We start from the raw sequence: 18,027 nt of genomic DNA, 5'->3' as shown, positions 1-18,027 counted from the left end.
CTTTTACCCCACCCCTGCACCCTCTCCATAGGGTAGCTTGGTTGTCATTCTATTCCTTTGTTGTTTAAGTGTCTGTTTGTGAACACATATTCTAGGTTCAAATGCTTTAGATTCAAATATCAACTCCAGCCCTTACTAAATATAGGACTTTAAAACACTACTTAGTGTCTCTATGCCTCCAGTACCCTGATTTGGAATTGGGATCAATGATAGCATTCAATTCAGTTTTTATGAGGATTAATAAATATGAAAGATTCAGCACACATGCCTGAGAAAGTAAATACTCATTTTTTTTCCTGTTATTACTTTTGTTGGATATATTGCAGGCTTCTACAGGACCATCTAAACTGGTTTGGTGACATTTCCTTTATAATCATTTTCTGTACCCCACCCCCCTAAAAAAAAGAAATTCAAGGTCAGCCTGAACTATATAGTGAGATCCTGTCTCAAAGCAGAAAAAAAAAAGTCCACTCGAGATAAAAACAGTAGGTTAGCACAACTTTGCCATTTCCTCATTCTTTTACCCATCTTAGAGGAAAAGGCGCTGTAATGCAACCATGCTACTGTTGTCTCTCTGCTGTTTGCTCCTTTTTATTACTGTCCTTCTCTGGGCAATTCCATTAGAAGCTGAATTCCTCTTCTGTAATATCTAAGACCAAAAATGAAACCAAGAATTACTCAAGAAACCTTAATAGTGAAATAACATGTCTTCTGCCTTCCACAAATCATTTCACTTTTTATGGATCTCACCTCAAACCCACACCACAAATACTCAACAAATGTGTAAGGAACGTTGTCCCAAAATTTGAAAATAGGTTAAGGAAATTATTGAATGTTCTTTTAGTACAATGCTGGGTATTCATACCAAACTCTTGGGAGATACTCTGATTCTTTAAAGTTGAACCCCTTTGAATATATATTATTTTATACTCGCAGTGATTTTGCAACTCTGTATGAGTAAATGTAAATCTGTAGAAAAATGATAAGAAAGAAAATGATCCTCAGACATACTAATGCAAATGAAATTGAGATACATTTGATTTCTGCCCTCTTGACTTACAGTAAGGATTGAACAAAATATTAGGCTACTGTGCTATGGGAAATTAGCCAGTTTTACATCTCTTAGAAGGTTCATTTCACTACTCATGATTTCCTGTATCACAATCTAATATCTTACTGGTTTCTTCATTAATTGAGTTACATAAAATATTCAACACAAACCCATTGCACATTTGTATGCAAATTATGCACTTAACTTTTTAAAATTTCGAGATAAATTTTTGGGGACGCAGTACTGGAGTTTGAACTCAGGACCTCATGCTTTCTTGGCAAGCATTTTACCATTTGTGCCCCTTTTTGCTTTAGTTATTTTTCAAATAGACTCTCATATTTTTGCCTGGGGCTGCCACAGACCAAGATCCTCTTATTTATTCTTCCCACATACCTGTGATGACAGAAGGGCACCACTACACCCAGCTTTTTATTGGTCAAGATGGGGTTGTATAAACTTTTGCCTTGAACTGTGATCTTTCCAATCTCTGCATCCCACTAATATTTGCTAATATTTGGCTGAGAATTTTTGTTCTAGTTCATGAGAGATATTGATCTGTCTTTTTCTTCTTTTCTCCCATGTTTGAGAGGTTTTTTTTCTAGTTTTTATGTCAAGGTGATATTGGCTTCGTAAAATGTGTTTTATGAATATTCAATTTTTCTGGAAAAGATTATACATAATTAGTATTCATTGTTATTTAAATGTTTGATAGAATTCTCCATTGAATCTCTCTGGCTTGGAGATCTTATTTGGGATCCTTCTAATTGCAAATCAAATTTCTTTAATGATTATTTTCTCTTAGTTGAGTTTTAGTAATTTGTGATTTTTGAAGACTTTATTAATTTCTTCTAAGTTGTTGGCATTGTGTGTGAAGCTCCTAATAATATCATATTGCTAGCTATAGGATAGATGCTGTTTTACTCCTAATTTTGGTGATTTATGTCATCCCTCTATTATTAACGCAGTTTTTGACTTTTTTCAAAGAAATTGCAATTTGTTTCATTGATTTTCTGTTTTCAGTTCTGCTCTTAAGCTCATTATTTCTTTGCTTATGCCTGCTTTGCATTTTACTGTTCTTTTCCTATTTTCTGAGATAAAATTAGATTACTGACAGTACCTTTCTTTGCTCTAAAATCTACCTTAATTAATATAGTCATTTTTCCTTTTTAAAACATATCATTATGGCATAACTTTTCTATCCTGTTTCTTTAAGTTCATTTGTGTTGTTAAATTTTACATGCGTTTCATGTAGTGGGTCATGTTACCTGATCTATTAATTTCTACCTTGTAAATGTTGTATTAAGACCACTTGTATTTAGTACTACAATTACATCCATAATTTTATTATTTGTTTTCTGTTTATTTCCTCCCATATGTTTCTGTTTCCTTGCTGTTTTTGATTTACTTGAATGTTTTATTTACTGTTTCATCCCAATTTATAGTGTTGTTAAATTTTATGTGATTTCTCTCTGTATTGCATGACTTATCAAAGGCTACTGGTATCAGTGCTTTACCATACTTAAGAAGCACTTAAACTTTCTTTAACTAAGGTCCTTTCTCCCTTCATACTTTTAAATGCAATTGTCTTGAGTATAGATGATGCTATAAATTATATTTCAGTTATGTAAACATAAACAAGTTTATTAACACATCAAATGTTCTCATTTTTAGATTGGAAATATACACACCTACTTCACAGGAATGTTTTCACCCTTAAATGAAATAATGCTTGCACAGTACCTGTTATATTTTAAGACCTCATGAGATGATAATTCTTTTATTATTGTCAACTACCTATGCCATATGAACAGAAAATGTAGAATACACTAACTCTTGGAAATTCATAAACTATCCCAAATAAATATGTCTCAGGGTCATGTTTATTTTTATTGCAAAATGATGTTCATACATAAAGGTATATTATATTTAAGGAATAAGCCAAGTTGTGATGATATCTAGATAATTTTCCTGCTTGCTAAATTTGATTGGTTTCCTGGAAACAAACTACTTCTAGAGATTTAGAGGCTGAACTCATCCAAAAACATGATTTGAAATATTTATATAAATGAAATATATAAGAAAGAAAAAGGTCCAGTAGTAAATATAATAGACAGAAGGTAGATGGATTGTAATTTCATTTCTGATTAGCTTGAAAGGCCAACTAACATATTTTCATTTAGAAACATTGTATTTATGAAGCATCATCTTACTTAAGTCCATGATATTATTTCTATTTCTAAATAAAAAGGCTCAGAAAAAATTAAGAACATTATAATTAAAGGTTTTACTCTAATAATAGAACTAATTCAAAGTTAATGACTTCACAAAATGACTCCTATTAAACCAAAAACTCTATGAGACAGACAGCAACATAAATAACTTTAATGATGTAAGAATGTGAGTCCTTATTTTAGACTGGGTTCTATAAAAGCAAAGTCTGAGACAGAGATTCAAATGCTCTCAGGAAAAGGGGAATGAGGGAAGCAGGAGAGGCAAGACAAATTGTGGGGCAAGGATATGGTCAAGCTGGAACTGAGCTTCGAATTGATCCCAAAGGAAGCACTGAAGTATCAGTTGGCCCTCCTTGTAAGTATTGGGATAATCCTTTAGTATTCTGCATCAGTAGTCATTAGCTTTGGACTCTTCCATCCTAATTAGCAAAACCTCACAGTTGGATGGAGAATAATTCTCTGGAACAGAGAGAAGCTTTAAATTGGTAATTACCAACTCAGCCACTCATAAGAACTAAAGGTTGTTATGCTTAGCTCTCGAGTGAGGTAGACCAGTAAGAGAGGTATGTATTCCTGCTTGGGGCAGCAGAGGCTCTGTGCCTTATTAGGAATACATTGGCTTTAAAGCAACTGAAATGAAAAGCCAGTATAATAAAATGTCCAAATTTTTCCATTGAGAATAAATGAAGGTAGTTCTTAAACTATGGGCAATTATGAAATGTGAAAAGTTGGGATAATGCTTAAATACCTGCTTTAAAGAAAATTCACAATGTGTATCCACAATATTTGCAAGGAATTTCTGAGGTTCTTGGATCCCTTGATGAAACTCATAAATCAATTTGAATTCGAAATTTCTGCTCTGGACCACCTGGCCTTGCTTTGGCCTCATACCAGCCCTGAAATGGTGATGAGAGCCTAGAATAACCAAGAAAACCAGTGAAGAAGCAAGATAGAGATCTGTGTTACTAAAACATTGGAGAGAGGAGTTGAAAGAAATTAGTCATAACTCATAAAGAGAAGTCAAAGTTATCTTGAGTGACACTTGGGTTGGGCAAAAGGACTTGACTAGCAACGAAAGAAAGAGTTTTGAGATCTTATCTCCTGCAGGGTGTTTTTCTACAGCTGTCTACATCCTGTCCATACATAATGGTGATATTCCCACCCTTGTGGCACAGATAATATCAGTTCTTAACATGACTGCAAGCAGCCATTGCAGGCAAAAACAATTCATAATTGTTTTCATATTTAATACATTTGGAGATGTTTCTTTCATCATTCTTTTACTCCTCAATATGTAGCAATAATGAAGCCTGACAATGTCCCATGACCCATTTTTCTTTCTTCACTCATCTTCTCCCAAAAAATTTTTTCCAGAATTCTATAAATAGATACTACCCACAGGACACTCCCAATGCCAATTTTAGGGAAAAAATGTTTAAGGAAAGAACTGGGAAGTAAGCATTGAGTATAATAAGAAATGGACCATTGTTTTGAGAAGTGTGTGATGACTCCAGTACTCTCAAATAAATAGTAGCAGGGCTTTCTTTATTTTTTCTTGTCACATGGTACCACACATACATATATATCGTAAACTTCATGAATTTTCCCTGAATATACCTGCATAACCTCTCCTAGATGGAGAAATTGAACTTTACCTGTGTGTTAAAAATTTTTACCTATACACAGAAGCCACATTTAATTGTCACTGTTATATTTAATACATTTTTTGAAGCAAGGCACAGCTAAACTGGAATTAATTCTAGAACGCATTCCTTTTGGTAGCTAATTCATTTGGAGTATATTCATTCTAACTTTACCCTTCCATCTCTGAATGCTTTCCCTTATTGTCAGCTCTCAATTTAAGTGATGTGCCAGTCTTGATAAGGAGGTTTTCACCTTTTTTTCAACATAATTCTCTGTTATTTTAGCTTCTCAGCACCTGGAACTCTGGCCATTAAAACGCCCTTCATGAGAAACAGCAAGGACACCTTTTCATCCTGACCTCTATTTTAAGGATCAGTTAAGAGGCTCTTGTCTGCGTAGGAAGCAATGTATCTACAAACAGGATGGGAAGTACTGATCACACACTGATACCCACACGCTTGGATAGGCAAAGTACAAATCTTGGAAATATTACAGCAACTTGGACAAGAAAACAATCTGAATCTTCAATGAGTTAGAACCTTAGAGTAGATGTTCTTTCATTGCTGTGAAATGTAATGACAGGCTGGGCTTCAGATAACCATCCTCAAATCCGGATGCTTATCTTAACCAAAACTGCCTGCTTGAAATCCTTTTCACTTTCAAAAATACAGCCTGAATTCATGGAGAGCACAGCTTCCTAGGCAATATGGGGCAGTTCCTGTGTTTAGTAAGGAATATTTTTTAAGAATAGACTTCATTTCCTCCTCACTCCCCTTTCCTCCAGGTTAAACCCAGACCATGAAAACAAATACAGGGCTGCAGGGCAAAGTTTAGCAAACAATAAAGATTCTATGAGCAAAAGTTGACAGAGGTGTTGCAATAAGGGAGTAGAAAATTCAGGGTTTTTATAAACCCTGAATTTATAAATAGGACAGCTTTTCCATCTTATACCTTTACAATATTTAGTAAATCCTTCCCTTTTAATTTGATTTTAAGATTAATTAATTCATGTTAATTATGTCTTTTCTTAGTCTCACCATCATATATTATGCTTTAATTTCTGATTTAATGCTTCATTTGTGTTTTTAGTTTAATGATTTGTGCATTTCTTTTTTCTATAATGTGAATATTTACTTTTTGATAGTTCAGAGAGCTCATGATCTTCAATTTTCTGTTGTTCTCCTTATTTTCAGGTTTCACAGAACACAGCTTGCCACAGATATTTTTGTTCTGTCATATAGATTTATAATGTCCATTGATTTAAAGCATTAATATTTTATCATCTACCTTTCTTTAAAGACCCTTACATGGTCTTTAAACCAAATGGTAAGGTTGGAGCCAACAGAACACTACCAAAAGGACAAAGGATCACCTAAGACCACTAAGGTACTAAACTTCTATCTCACACAGAGCAGTTCTGCTTTTATTTTTTTCATATATCTGTTTATGAAAAAGTCCTGTCAATAAGGGGCATATAACTTAAATCAGTTTTATTTTTGTATTGCTTTGTTGGTGACAAAACCTTGTCTTATAGCCCAGGTTTGCCTTGGATTCAAGATCTTCCTGCCTCTGTCTCCTTAGTAGTGTGATCATAAGTATATACCACCATGACTGGTTATCACTCCTGATTTCTAAAGCTCAACAATTTCCTTCTGAGTAATTCAAGTTATGTTTGCTAAGCATAGTCCACTTTGAAGGAAGTCAGTTACGAAGAAGGAAGAAGAGAAAAGCATTTCCTCTACTAAATTGAGTATGTCTTTTATTCAGGTATTTTTTAGGCTTCATACAACACTGAAGATTCTGGCAAATTGTTCATTTCTCAATAAAAACAGCCATATTTTCTTCATGAATATATAAATATCAAACTTGATGCTTAACTATATAATCATTCAAATTTATTAAAAACCTACTATGTGCCTGACAGAGGAGAAATGGAAACAAAAAGTTAATGAAAGGAACAGACCTTCTGTCATCCAGGAGATTATTTGCTAGTGTTCTAATAGGAGAAACAAGGATTAATAATGAGGGAAGAAAAGTGCCCATTATGTTCAGAGAAATGCAGATCATTTGAGGAAATAAAAATGTGGGTGTTCTACATACTTAGCAGCTAGCCATTAACTGTTATATGATAAACAATAAACATATTAAGGAACAAAGAGTGGGAGAAGATGAAGGGAGAGTGAAGTTAAGACTCCTAAATTACTTCTTTAAAGGTGAGGTAAGATTTCATGACAACATAAAAAATTTAGATAAAAAGGAAAACAGTCAAAATGATGAAAAATATATTTAATAGAAGGTCCAAGTAGAGACATTCTGTGGCATTCTATGAATGACTGCAAAGCTAGAATGCCATTAGATGGAAGAAGTCATTGATCACCACCCCAAAATTCCACAAAACATGCTGGGAAGCTACTGATAGTATTTGAATAGGTATGTAATATAAGTGAAGCTATGTTATAAGGATAATATTGTGCCAGTATCATTTCCTGATCAAATATTAAGTTTCCCCAAGCCTGTTTAGGAAATCAGAACTATAGTGTGAGATCTACTCTTGTCATTTTACAGTGGAACCAGAGCTACAATCTGTCATAGCTACTTAGCAAAGCTCAATATGAAGAATCACTCATGGATAAAAGTACCATACATTGTATTAAGTTTCTGTAAATGATTGAAAATAGAAGCTATTGATAGTAAATAAAAGACAAATAAATATACATGAAAGAACAAGTCAATTGCTTAATAAATTAAAAAATAAGAAGCAAAATTGCACATTCCTAGTCAATTGCATCTTTTGAGGAATTAGCTTCCTGGTAATATCTCACTTTTACTTTGACATTTCTAATGACCTCCCTTTTTGCCAGTCCAACTCCCCTTCCTCCAACAGATGATATTGCTTGAATTCCCAATTCATATAACTATTCTACAATTTGAGAACTAACTACAGAACATATTTATTCATCCCTTGGTCTTATCTGTAAAATTCTCAAGAGCAACAACCTTCTCACTCTATATTTCTTTAGAACTTTTGTTCAGCATATTTACAATTATCACTTTCTAGTTTTTATAGAGTTCACATTCAGCATGTCTCCATTCTTTTTCTAGCAATGCTATTACATATTACCATAAACTAAGTGGCTTAAAACTTAAAAGAAATTTATTTTCACAAATTGGTATTGGCCAAAATTCCTAAAGCAAAATGAGGTTGCAGTGAGATTGTACTCCTCATGGAGGCTTTAGGTGAGATTTTTTCCCACCTCTTTCACTTACATCCCTCCATTCTGCTTCTATGGTCACACTGCCTCTACTGTCTTCTCTTCGGCTTCTTATAATAGCAATTGATATTGAATTGAGGATGGTCTCATCTCAAAATCTTTAATTAAATCTGCTAAGATTCATTTTCAAAATGAGGTAACAGGTTCCAGGTATTGATGTTGATAAATATTTGTAGTGGCCATCACTGAACTCATTAGAATGTCTGCCTTAAAATTCTGATTGACTTTTCATCAACCTTTTCAACAACAAGTAGTAATTACTGAGTGTTAATTCATCTAACACTATCTAGTTGCAGCCAAGCTTCAGATACCTAAATGTGAGGGAAAAAAGGTCAATTTTATTTTGTTTTTCATGGACACCAAAAAATGTAATGAGAAAACTTGTGAACTTGTTCATGAAAAGTTTCTCCTACTTGAGTTTCTGTCTTTATTTTATTCATTATTTTTTTATTAGGATATATTTGTCATACAGGGGGATTCATTGTGACAATCCCAAATAGGCTTATATTGTACATTGATTAGATAATCCACACTATCTCTCTCCCTCCCAACCCTCCCCACCCCACTTAAAGCTATTGAAAGAGCTTTCTTTGTTCTATTTCATATGAGTACATGAAGTACATCAACCATATTTCCTCACCCCAGTCTCCCTAATTCACCCTACCCATCCCACCACTACCTCCCCCCAAAATACTGTACCTATTTTACAGTCCTCTTTTGTTATTAATATCTAAGTCTATGCTCAGTGGGATTTCTCAGTGTATCCTCATTGTGAGTATACTTTACTTTGGTCCAATCAACCCCTTCCATTACTCTTCCTTACCCCTATACCTCCCACTTCACTCCATTTTTCAACAGCTTTCAATAAATATCCTTATATCCTCTACCTTCACAAATGTTATGTTTTATAATATCGTTGATGCTGTATCATTCTTTTTTCCTTTTCCTCCTTCCCCAAGTTCCATGGAGCAGGTCCACTATTACAAAGATGTTCTACATGTGAGTTTGTATATGATCATGTTTGTTTTTATGGATATGTTTGTCTTTTGGATCTATCTTCCACATATGAGAGAAAACATGAGACCTGTTTTTCTGAACGTGGCTTACTTCATTTAACATGATGTCCTCCAGTAGTATCCATTTACCTTCAGGCCACATGGTATCATTATTCCTTATGGTTGAGTAAAACTATAAGGCATTTATTGAAGAAAAAATGATTATTTTTCAAATCTCTCCTCTCTCTCTCTTCTCTCTCTCTCACATACACACATACATAAGAGAACAAAATACACACACATATGTAATATATAAATATATATATGAAGGAGTTAGGATGAATACATATTATTCATTAATATATATAACTCACTTTAGTCCCTTTCATCTATACTGCATTTGCAGACTTTCTTGTGTTTTTTGTTAGAGGAGAATCTCCCTATATATTGCCTTGAACTTATTATTGTGTGCCTCAGCTTCCCAAGTGCTGGAATTACAGACAGGTATGCATCACCATCTCAATTGACTATCTTGTTTCTAATTATGCATTAGCTATGTGAATTTGAGGATTAGGTTTAGGCTGAGGGTTAGGTTTATAGCTAGTGTTAGGACTATAATTAGGGAATAAGTCTATATTTAGAACTAGAATTAGGGTTATGATTGGAGTTCAGGTTAGGATTAAGACTAGAGCTAAGGTGAGGGGCAGGCTAGTGCTAGAACTATGCTTGAGGTTAATTTTAGGGTTAAAGCTAGAATCTGGGTTAATTCTCAGGATAGGCACAGTGTTAGGTTAGGGTGGAATTTAAGCCTAGAGTTATGATTTGAATTTTCATCTTATTAGGAACAATGCTACAACCAGGGTAGCATTGTTACCCTGTTAGGTTAGAGTTAGAGTGTGATCTGTGGTCCTGATGCAATTCAGTCCTCTGAAACAGAGTTGCCTGTTATGTAAAATGATGATAACACTCCACACATAGTGCATTGGTGTGGAAAAGGTTTGCATAGGAAATCTTTTAATGAATTCCAAGTTGAAGTGAAAATAGTTTCGTTTTGGCATTATTGCATATACAGATAAAAACTCTATTTGCCCAAGAAAAAAAAAACTATGTTCGAGATGGCTTGATTAACACGAGTTTTTAAAATTTTTATTCATGGCCAATCCTAATTCTGTCCAAAATGAGCATTAAGTAATCACCATGTGCTATACACATATGGTATTATGCCAGTTGTTTTAGGTTGTTTATGGGAAAATATACTTATATTGCATGATCCTTTCCCTGAAAGAACTTTCATTTCTAATTAATCAGACAAAACTATGAAATTATAGAGAACATGCGAAGGCAATATGTGCATATGTGTAATGTTTTTGATTGAGATTGACACTGGTGAAAAGTTTAGCAGAATAGTGCATAAATAATCACTGCAGTATTCATGGCAGATTTAACAGAATACTGCTAGGCCTTAAGAACTAGCAAGGATTTAGAAAGACAATGGAAGATGATATTTAATTGGAAGAAAAGTAGAATAGGCTGTTAGTTTTGTGTCTAGGAATTTTTGAATCAACATAGACTATAACAATTTCTTTTTAAAATGTTTTAATATTTTCATTAATATATAATAGTGTACAGGGGGCTCATCATGACATTTCCGTATATGTGTACAACATACCCCAGTTTGGTTCATCTCTTCCATTGTTCTCCTTCTTTCCTTTCCTGCTTCTTAAAATGATTTCAGTGTGTTCCATATTTATACATGTGTAGAAAATATTTCAACCAAATTCACTTTCCTTTATCCTCTTTATGTACCATGTTTTATAGCACAGTAGGATAACTATGTTTGACAACAATTAATTGAATATTTCAAAATAGGTTGTATAAAGGACTTTGGGTATTTCCAACACAAAAAAAGTAATAAATGCCAATTCCTCTGAGCTGATCATTGCACATTGTACACACACATTGAAATGTCACACTGTATACCACAAATATGTACAATTACTATGTGTCAGTTAAAAATTTAAAATATAGATAAAAATAATATTTATCAGGCTTCACCCAAGACAATTGATTCTGAATCACTGGAGGTGGAGCCTAGGTAGTAATATTTCTAAAAAGTTCCCCACAGTGTAATGTGTTGCTAGGACTAGGAACCTCCATGTTTGTCCATGAGGTCAGAAGGAAACATAAACTTCACACCCAACACATAAACTAAGCAAATAAATGTCAATGGCCCACCTACTTCACTACCAGCCCAGTACTAATCACTCCTCAACACATACACACATTGGAAGAGTTGAATAGTAAATGAATGGAAAGATGAAAAATGTTCTTCCTTGTTGGTTGAACAGCAGTATGGTTTGTTTCCTTATACTTAGGGGCAGAATTATGGAAAGAGAAAAAACGTTTTAGACACTATTTTATTTGAAATCCACACTTTTTCCTACTTAGGTAGACAGAATAGTCTCAATATCATGGTGAGGGGAATTATAGATACACTATCAACCTTATCTTCCTATTTGACCTTTATTTCTTTATTTTTGTTATAAAAATAATGCACATTCACTGGAAAATTTACCAAAAACAGAAGTATAATGTCAAGAAAAAAGATAAACAATTCTAGTATCCCCTGCCCCCAACCAAAAGTGCCTCCTTAACTAACTAAATGGTAAAGATGACATAAAAAAGAATTTGAGATTCTTTTGATATAAGTTGGGCATTAGGAGGTGCATGGTAAGATCATTTACAGAGATCAATGACTTTGCTTGGATTTATCACATATACTTATCTGGATTGATCAATTTTAAGCTTTCAGGACATAATAAATTATACCTACGAAAAAATGAATCCAGATCATCTTTGATGTTTTATAAAACTCTTCAGGACCATGAATAGGCACATACACATCTTCTGCTCACAGCCCACAGTCAGATTACACAACTTTTTTGTGTAGCAACTGTTTTGGGGTTTAGTATAAATGTATTCCTACTTGACTTTGCATATGCACTGTTGGAATGATATTAGGTCTGCCTGTGTACTCATTTGTATCTGTGATTGCTGTACAGTCTCATACAGGTTCCTCAGTGTCACATTGGTCTCTGCATTGGATGAGTTTGCATAGTATGTGTGTGACAAACAGACTGGGAACCCTCTAATAAACAGATGACTCTCATATTCCCTTTGTCTATTAAATTGAATAGCAGTTATGGGAAATGTTACTTCCTTTATTCTGAGTTTAAATTGAAAGTTGTTTGGCCCTTTATCACCTAACTCCAACTGAAGAATCTCACTCTCTCCTTGTCTTTGAGGTATGGAATGACTGCCTTGACTCTCAATCACATCCCCTCACTATCAAGTTCCTCAATTCAGGCAAATGGCAACTGGCTGGAGCAATATTGTTCAGTCTCCAACCCTAGTGAAGATGAAAGGGTTCATAGCTCCTCCTTCATTCTTTGTGACAGTTAAGCTCTGTTTTGCTGTTCTTTAATACAGATTTGTCCTAGGGCCTGTTCTTTTTCACTGTGATCCACTTGGCCGCACCCATCTGGAAGAGACTATTACTCTGGTCAGGGTTGGCTTGGCTTGCTGCAAGCTCATTGCTACATTCTTTTTTTAGAGCCTGCCAAATGTGGGACAACGGGTGTGTCTTGTTGACGTCCTGTGGTTCATCAGATATGTAGGATCATTCTGCAGTCAACCTCTTAGAGCCTGCAGCTGTGCTGGGAGGCCCAGGTCAACATGTCTGAGAGGAAGCTGAGTTCCCACTCACATGAAGAGCCATTTAGTCAGTATGCCTGTGGGAAATGGGAACACGGGCATGCTTGCATCATAAAGTACACAAGGTCCTCCTGTACCTAGATTAGTGATTTGCAATTGCAATTTTTTTGTGTGTTTTGGTGGTACTAGAGTTTGGACTCAGAGCCTTGCACTTACTAGGTAGGCACTCTAGCACTTGAACCATGCACCCAGCCCTGTGGTTGCAAATATTTTCTGATCTTTACAAACTATAGCTTATCCCAAAGTGATGACTATACTGTTTAGACATTTAGATACAAGAATCATGCACAAAGTGGATTTCCTAGGACATTTCTTATCTTCAAGTCCATGCCACATTTTTGATTTGCCACATGTGGACTGTGGTACCACTTTCAAGGGTAAACTATGGATATAGGGAATATTAGTGTGTACTTAAAATGCATTCCATGCAGAAAAGGCCCTGAAGAAAAAATTCTGGAGTTGAGGAGGCAAGGATCACTTTTTTTTACTCAAACACATCATCTAACATAACACATCAGGTTCCCAACTGCAGATTTAAGTGTATTAATGAAGTCATATTATTAAGTGCAAATGTTCCCTCAGGTAGTTAGACTTCATTCACACTTTTGTATAAAGTATTTCAGTGAGATTTACAGTTATTTCTCTCTGAGGACTTGGAACTCCCTGGCAGGGGGGCAGAGAGGAGAAGGATGCGCTTCACTCTCAAATCTATTGTAAGGAGTAAAGTATCATCATCTTTAACGTGAATGAATAAAAATATAATCACATTTTACTTATAACCAAGATCCCCTGAATATTTTTATCAGTAAGAATAGACTCTCAGATTGAGAGAGGTGCATAAATCATATATGGCAAAAGCTCAAAAATTGGTGAATGTCAGTACAAGGGTATGAGGAAAAGTTTTGCCACCTGTGTGAACTTTCTGTATACTTAAATTTTTCAAAGTAAATAGCTATTTTAAAAGTGAAATCTCACACTTGAATGGGTTATTATGAAATCATCACTGTAGCCAATTGTTGGTTGATACAATTGATGCTCATTTTTCATGAGGGCAAGAAGAATGGGAGTACTTTTTTTATATTGAAAAATGATGCTATTACAGAAACAGAGGTAAAATAAGAACAGTATCTGGGGGCAAATAATGTGAAAAGGGGAGGAAGGAGAGGAAATTAAAAATGAAAAAGAGGTAAGAGAAAAGAGAATATTATCATATCATGTCAATTTGCCCCAAATTCCTGCCTGTGAAATGTCTGTCATAAACTGAGGTAACCTGAAGTTCAGTTAATAGATGAACCTTTGATTCTGGAGTTGAATTTATCATTTTTACTTTTTTATTTTAGAATTATATATTATTTTTTAAATTATTGTTTTGCTGGGGGTACATTGTGACATTTACAAAAGTCCTTATAATATATGAAATGTATCATAGTTATATACACCCCTCCATCAGTCTCTTTTATCCCTCCTCCATGAATTCCTAGAATAGTCTCAACAGGTCTCATTTTTTCATTCATTGTATCTTCCATGTTCAGTTTCTCCAAGGTAGGGGCTTCTTTTCTTCATTAGCACTTTTTCCTAATGAACAAGGAGAGAATATTTGACTTGTCTTTCTCCCTCCTAAATTGTCAATTAATTCTGACCTGCTTTTTGATTATTAATTATTAATTAATTATGATGTTTGTGGAAATCAACTGTATGGAGCACCTATTATGAGCAAATTGTTATGCAAGGCATTTTTTCACATAGTTATTTTAAATTTCAAAAATAAAGAAAACTGAGAGTCAGAGAAATTAGTTAATCTGTCCCAGGTTACATATACTGATTTACAGAGCCATGATCACAATCCATAACTATCCCATTCTAACATACCTTGTCTTGAAGTTAAATATGTAATTTTGAGCAAAAGTTTAATATGAAAGAATTGACAAGATGTGCTACTTGCTTAATTATAAAGAAAAGTTATGTATTCTCTTAATTTTCATGGTAAAATAAATGGCAATGACCTGACTAAAGTGAGTTTAGAGATCCCTGCCCTACCTTATTCCAAGGAGCTGCTATTATCATGTAGACAATGGTGCTAAGATTCCTCTCCCTTTCTTAATCAAAAGGGAACATAAACCACAGTTGCTGTTAATATTACTTGTAGTTAACATAAAAATTGACAGCATTTTGCACCATTTTATGTTAATACATTTTTCTTTATTTTTCTGTTATAAAAATCTCAAAATCAATAGCATTTCTCTAAGTTGTAGGAGTTTTTAAAATTCCACAACTATAAAATCTGAGCTTAACTCTAGTTCTTCTGACTCATTCAATTGAGATACTTTTAAAACACAAGTCAAAAAAGGAATTATTTTTGTGTTAGCTAATTTCCAAAGTTCCACTCTTCTTTTCTGAATATAGAACATAAGAATTTAAGAAAAATATTATATCTGATGATTTTAGCATACTTTATCATTGGGCAAAATAAGACTGAGTTTCCTTGAATTTTGGATTTCATGAACCATTGATTTTATTTAAAAACAGTGTGTGTATAATATACTTGTTGGCAAATAGCCATACACATACTCATACATAATCTTTCTATCAGCAATCAACTATCAAAGACACTTTCTAAAAGAAAGAGAAATTTGACCCATAAGATATTATTAGAAAAAAGGAGATGATTTCTTAAACTGAAATAACTTTAAAATAACTTTAATATTGCAAAAGAGCACATAATAATTTATTTTTCTAATACTTCCATTGTCTAATGGAAACCTTCCTACAAACACTGGCACTTAGGCTTGTGGAAGTGATTGAACCTGTGGACATATAAACAGTAAATTCAGAGAATTATACCTTCCTATATAAGGATTTTGAATTTGGGAAGCTAAAGTCTTTTCTTAAAATACCTCCTTTAAACATTCTTTGCTTTCTTAAAAAGATGTAAGTATGATTGTTTTCTTTCAGAGAAAATATTGCTCAACCCCATCAGATTGTTCTAGGCCATATGAGCAATAACTAAGTAAAAATACATCTCAGTTTGGCTGCTCTTGTACAAAATAAAGGAAGGAAATGCACTTTTCAGGATTTTGCTATTGTGTTTGTTTTGTGATATCTTCTTTTTTTTATTTCATAAAGCTTATATGTGATTCCACTAAAGAAGAGGCAATTTATTTAAAAAGAAACATCTTCAAAGTAAGTGCCTTACTTGTTATTTTTCTCATTTGAAAGGATAGATTTATGTAAAACATGAAATTAGCCAGGCACCTGTAATCCTAGCTTCTTGGGAGGCAGAGATAGGAAGGATTGTGGTTTCAGCCCATGTTGGGCAAATAGTTTGCAAAATCCCGTCTCCAAGATAATCAGAGTAAAATGGGCAGGAGGTGCAGCTGAAGTAGTTGATCACCTACTTTACAAGTGTAAAGCCCTGAGTTCAAATTCCAGGACCAACAAAGAGAAAAACTAATGAAATTTTCATTTATTATTTTGTCTTTTCCTCTAATATTTTCTCATATATTGTGGGAGTACATTCTCTTAAAACCAGGATATTCAGTATTCTTAAACTCATATTTAAAACTTGGAAGTTCAAAAGAATAAAAAGTAATTTGGAGGATGTGTTAACCTTTATGTAGAGAAAGAATTTTAAAAGAAAATCAAGTACTTTGGAAATTGAATAAAGTTATCAGACTGAAAATGTCCTTCAGAAAATGTAAGGTTCAAAATTATAAGAAACGAAAGAATAGTTCTAAAAATGTACATCTTTCCCCATTCCACATATTACTCAGTCTCACAAAGCAGCATCCTTCTATTCCTCTGAGCATGTTCAGAAGAATTCCACACTGGGGCATTTCTTATCATTTACATCCAGTCTCCGAGGTCATGCCCCATAGCCATTCTTCTCTAATTCTAAAGTAATTTGCAGAATTTGGGTGTAGTCTGGAGTATGGAGTTCTTCATTATTCTCTTTCCCAAAAGGTCAAAACATAATATGGAAATTCTTGAACTCGAAAGAGACACTCAGCCTAGATATCCAGCTCTGCCCAAATTAAAACATCTAAAAATACCATTTATTCTTCCAACAGCAAGGATTGATATTAAGCCCAGGAGAGAAAGAATATCCTTTAATAAGACTTTGAAATGCCCTAACTTAGTCACTCAAAGTTGCCAAAAATCAACAAGATTCCTTCAGAACAAAAAGAGAAATGAATGCTTTGCTCTACAACTTCACTGCCTGTAATGAGATAAGTCCTTCTACCGAGAATAAATCTACAGGGGGTTTCCCGTCATTTAAGAAAATAAAATAGCAGGTCAAGTCAGAGAACTGAGTTTTGTTCCTTGGAAAATGATCACATGAATGATCTCTGTATTTAGCCATATTTTATCACTAACTAGCAAGAATTTCCTCAATTCTAGTGAGAAAGATAAAACATGGGCACATGAAGCAACTTTAGAAAATTCAGAAGCACTGTTAATAATAAGTCAGTATTCAGAACTGGCCCATTTTTACAAGGGTCTAAAATTTGATGGGTAAAATATGAGCTTTACTCTGATTAATTTCAATTTCTCAATGCCCACCGAGTAAAGATAAAAGATGAGTGAAGCAGGATCTTCATTCCTTAGGAAGCAAACCTACTCCTATGAATTTCCTCATGAAAATAATAATATGAATTTGAATTATAATAAATGATGGTAACAAATAATACTAATTTATAATTCTGGCAGTCTTATCAATACCTTCTAATGAGATGTATTATTTTTTAATTTATGAATAATTTCAGAAGTTACCTTGCCTTTCTGTCACTCAGTAGACTATCAAAAGTTGATGGACATTAGTTTTAAATATATCTGATCATTTCTCTTCATTGAACAGAAATTTGTTGGTATGAATACAGAGAAAGATACCCACTATCAGCATAATAAACCTCTGTATTGTGTTGGAGGTCAACAAAATCCACAAATTAACAGATGACCATAATTCTCAGTGTCAACCACTGGAGTCTAGGATTTCTACTCCTCACAAGAACATGAGCCTATGTAAGGTAAAGCACAACATCTCATTCATCTTACACATCTAA

This window comes from Castor canadensis, chromosome 5 (assembly GCF_047511655.1).
Source record: "Castor canadensis chromosome 5, mCasCan1.hap1v2, whole genome shotgun sequence".
Taxonomy (NCBI): Eukaryota; Metazoa; Chordata; class Mammalia; order Rodentia; family Castoridae; genus Castor; species Castor canadensis.
This window is presented reverse-complemented; position numbering follows the sequence as displayed.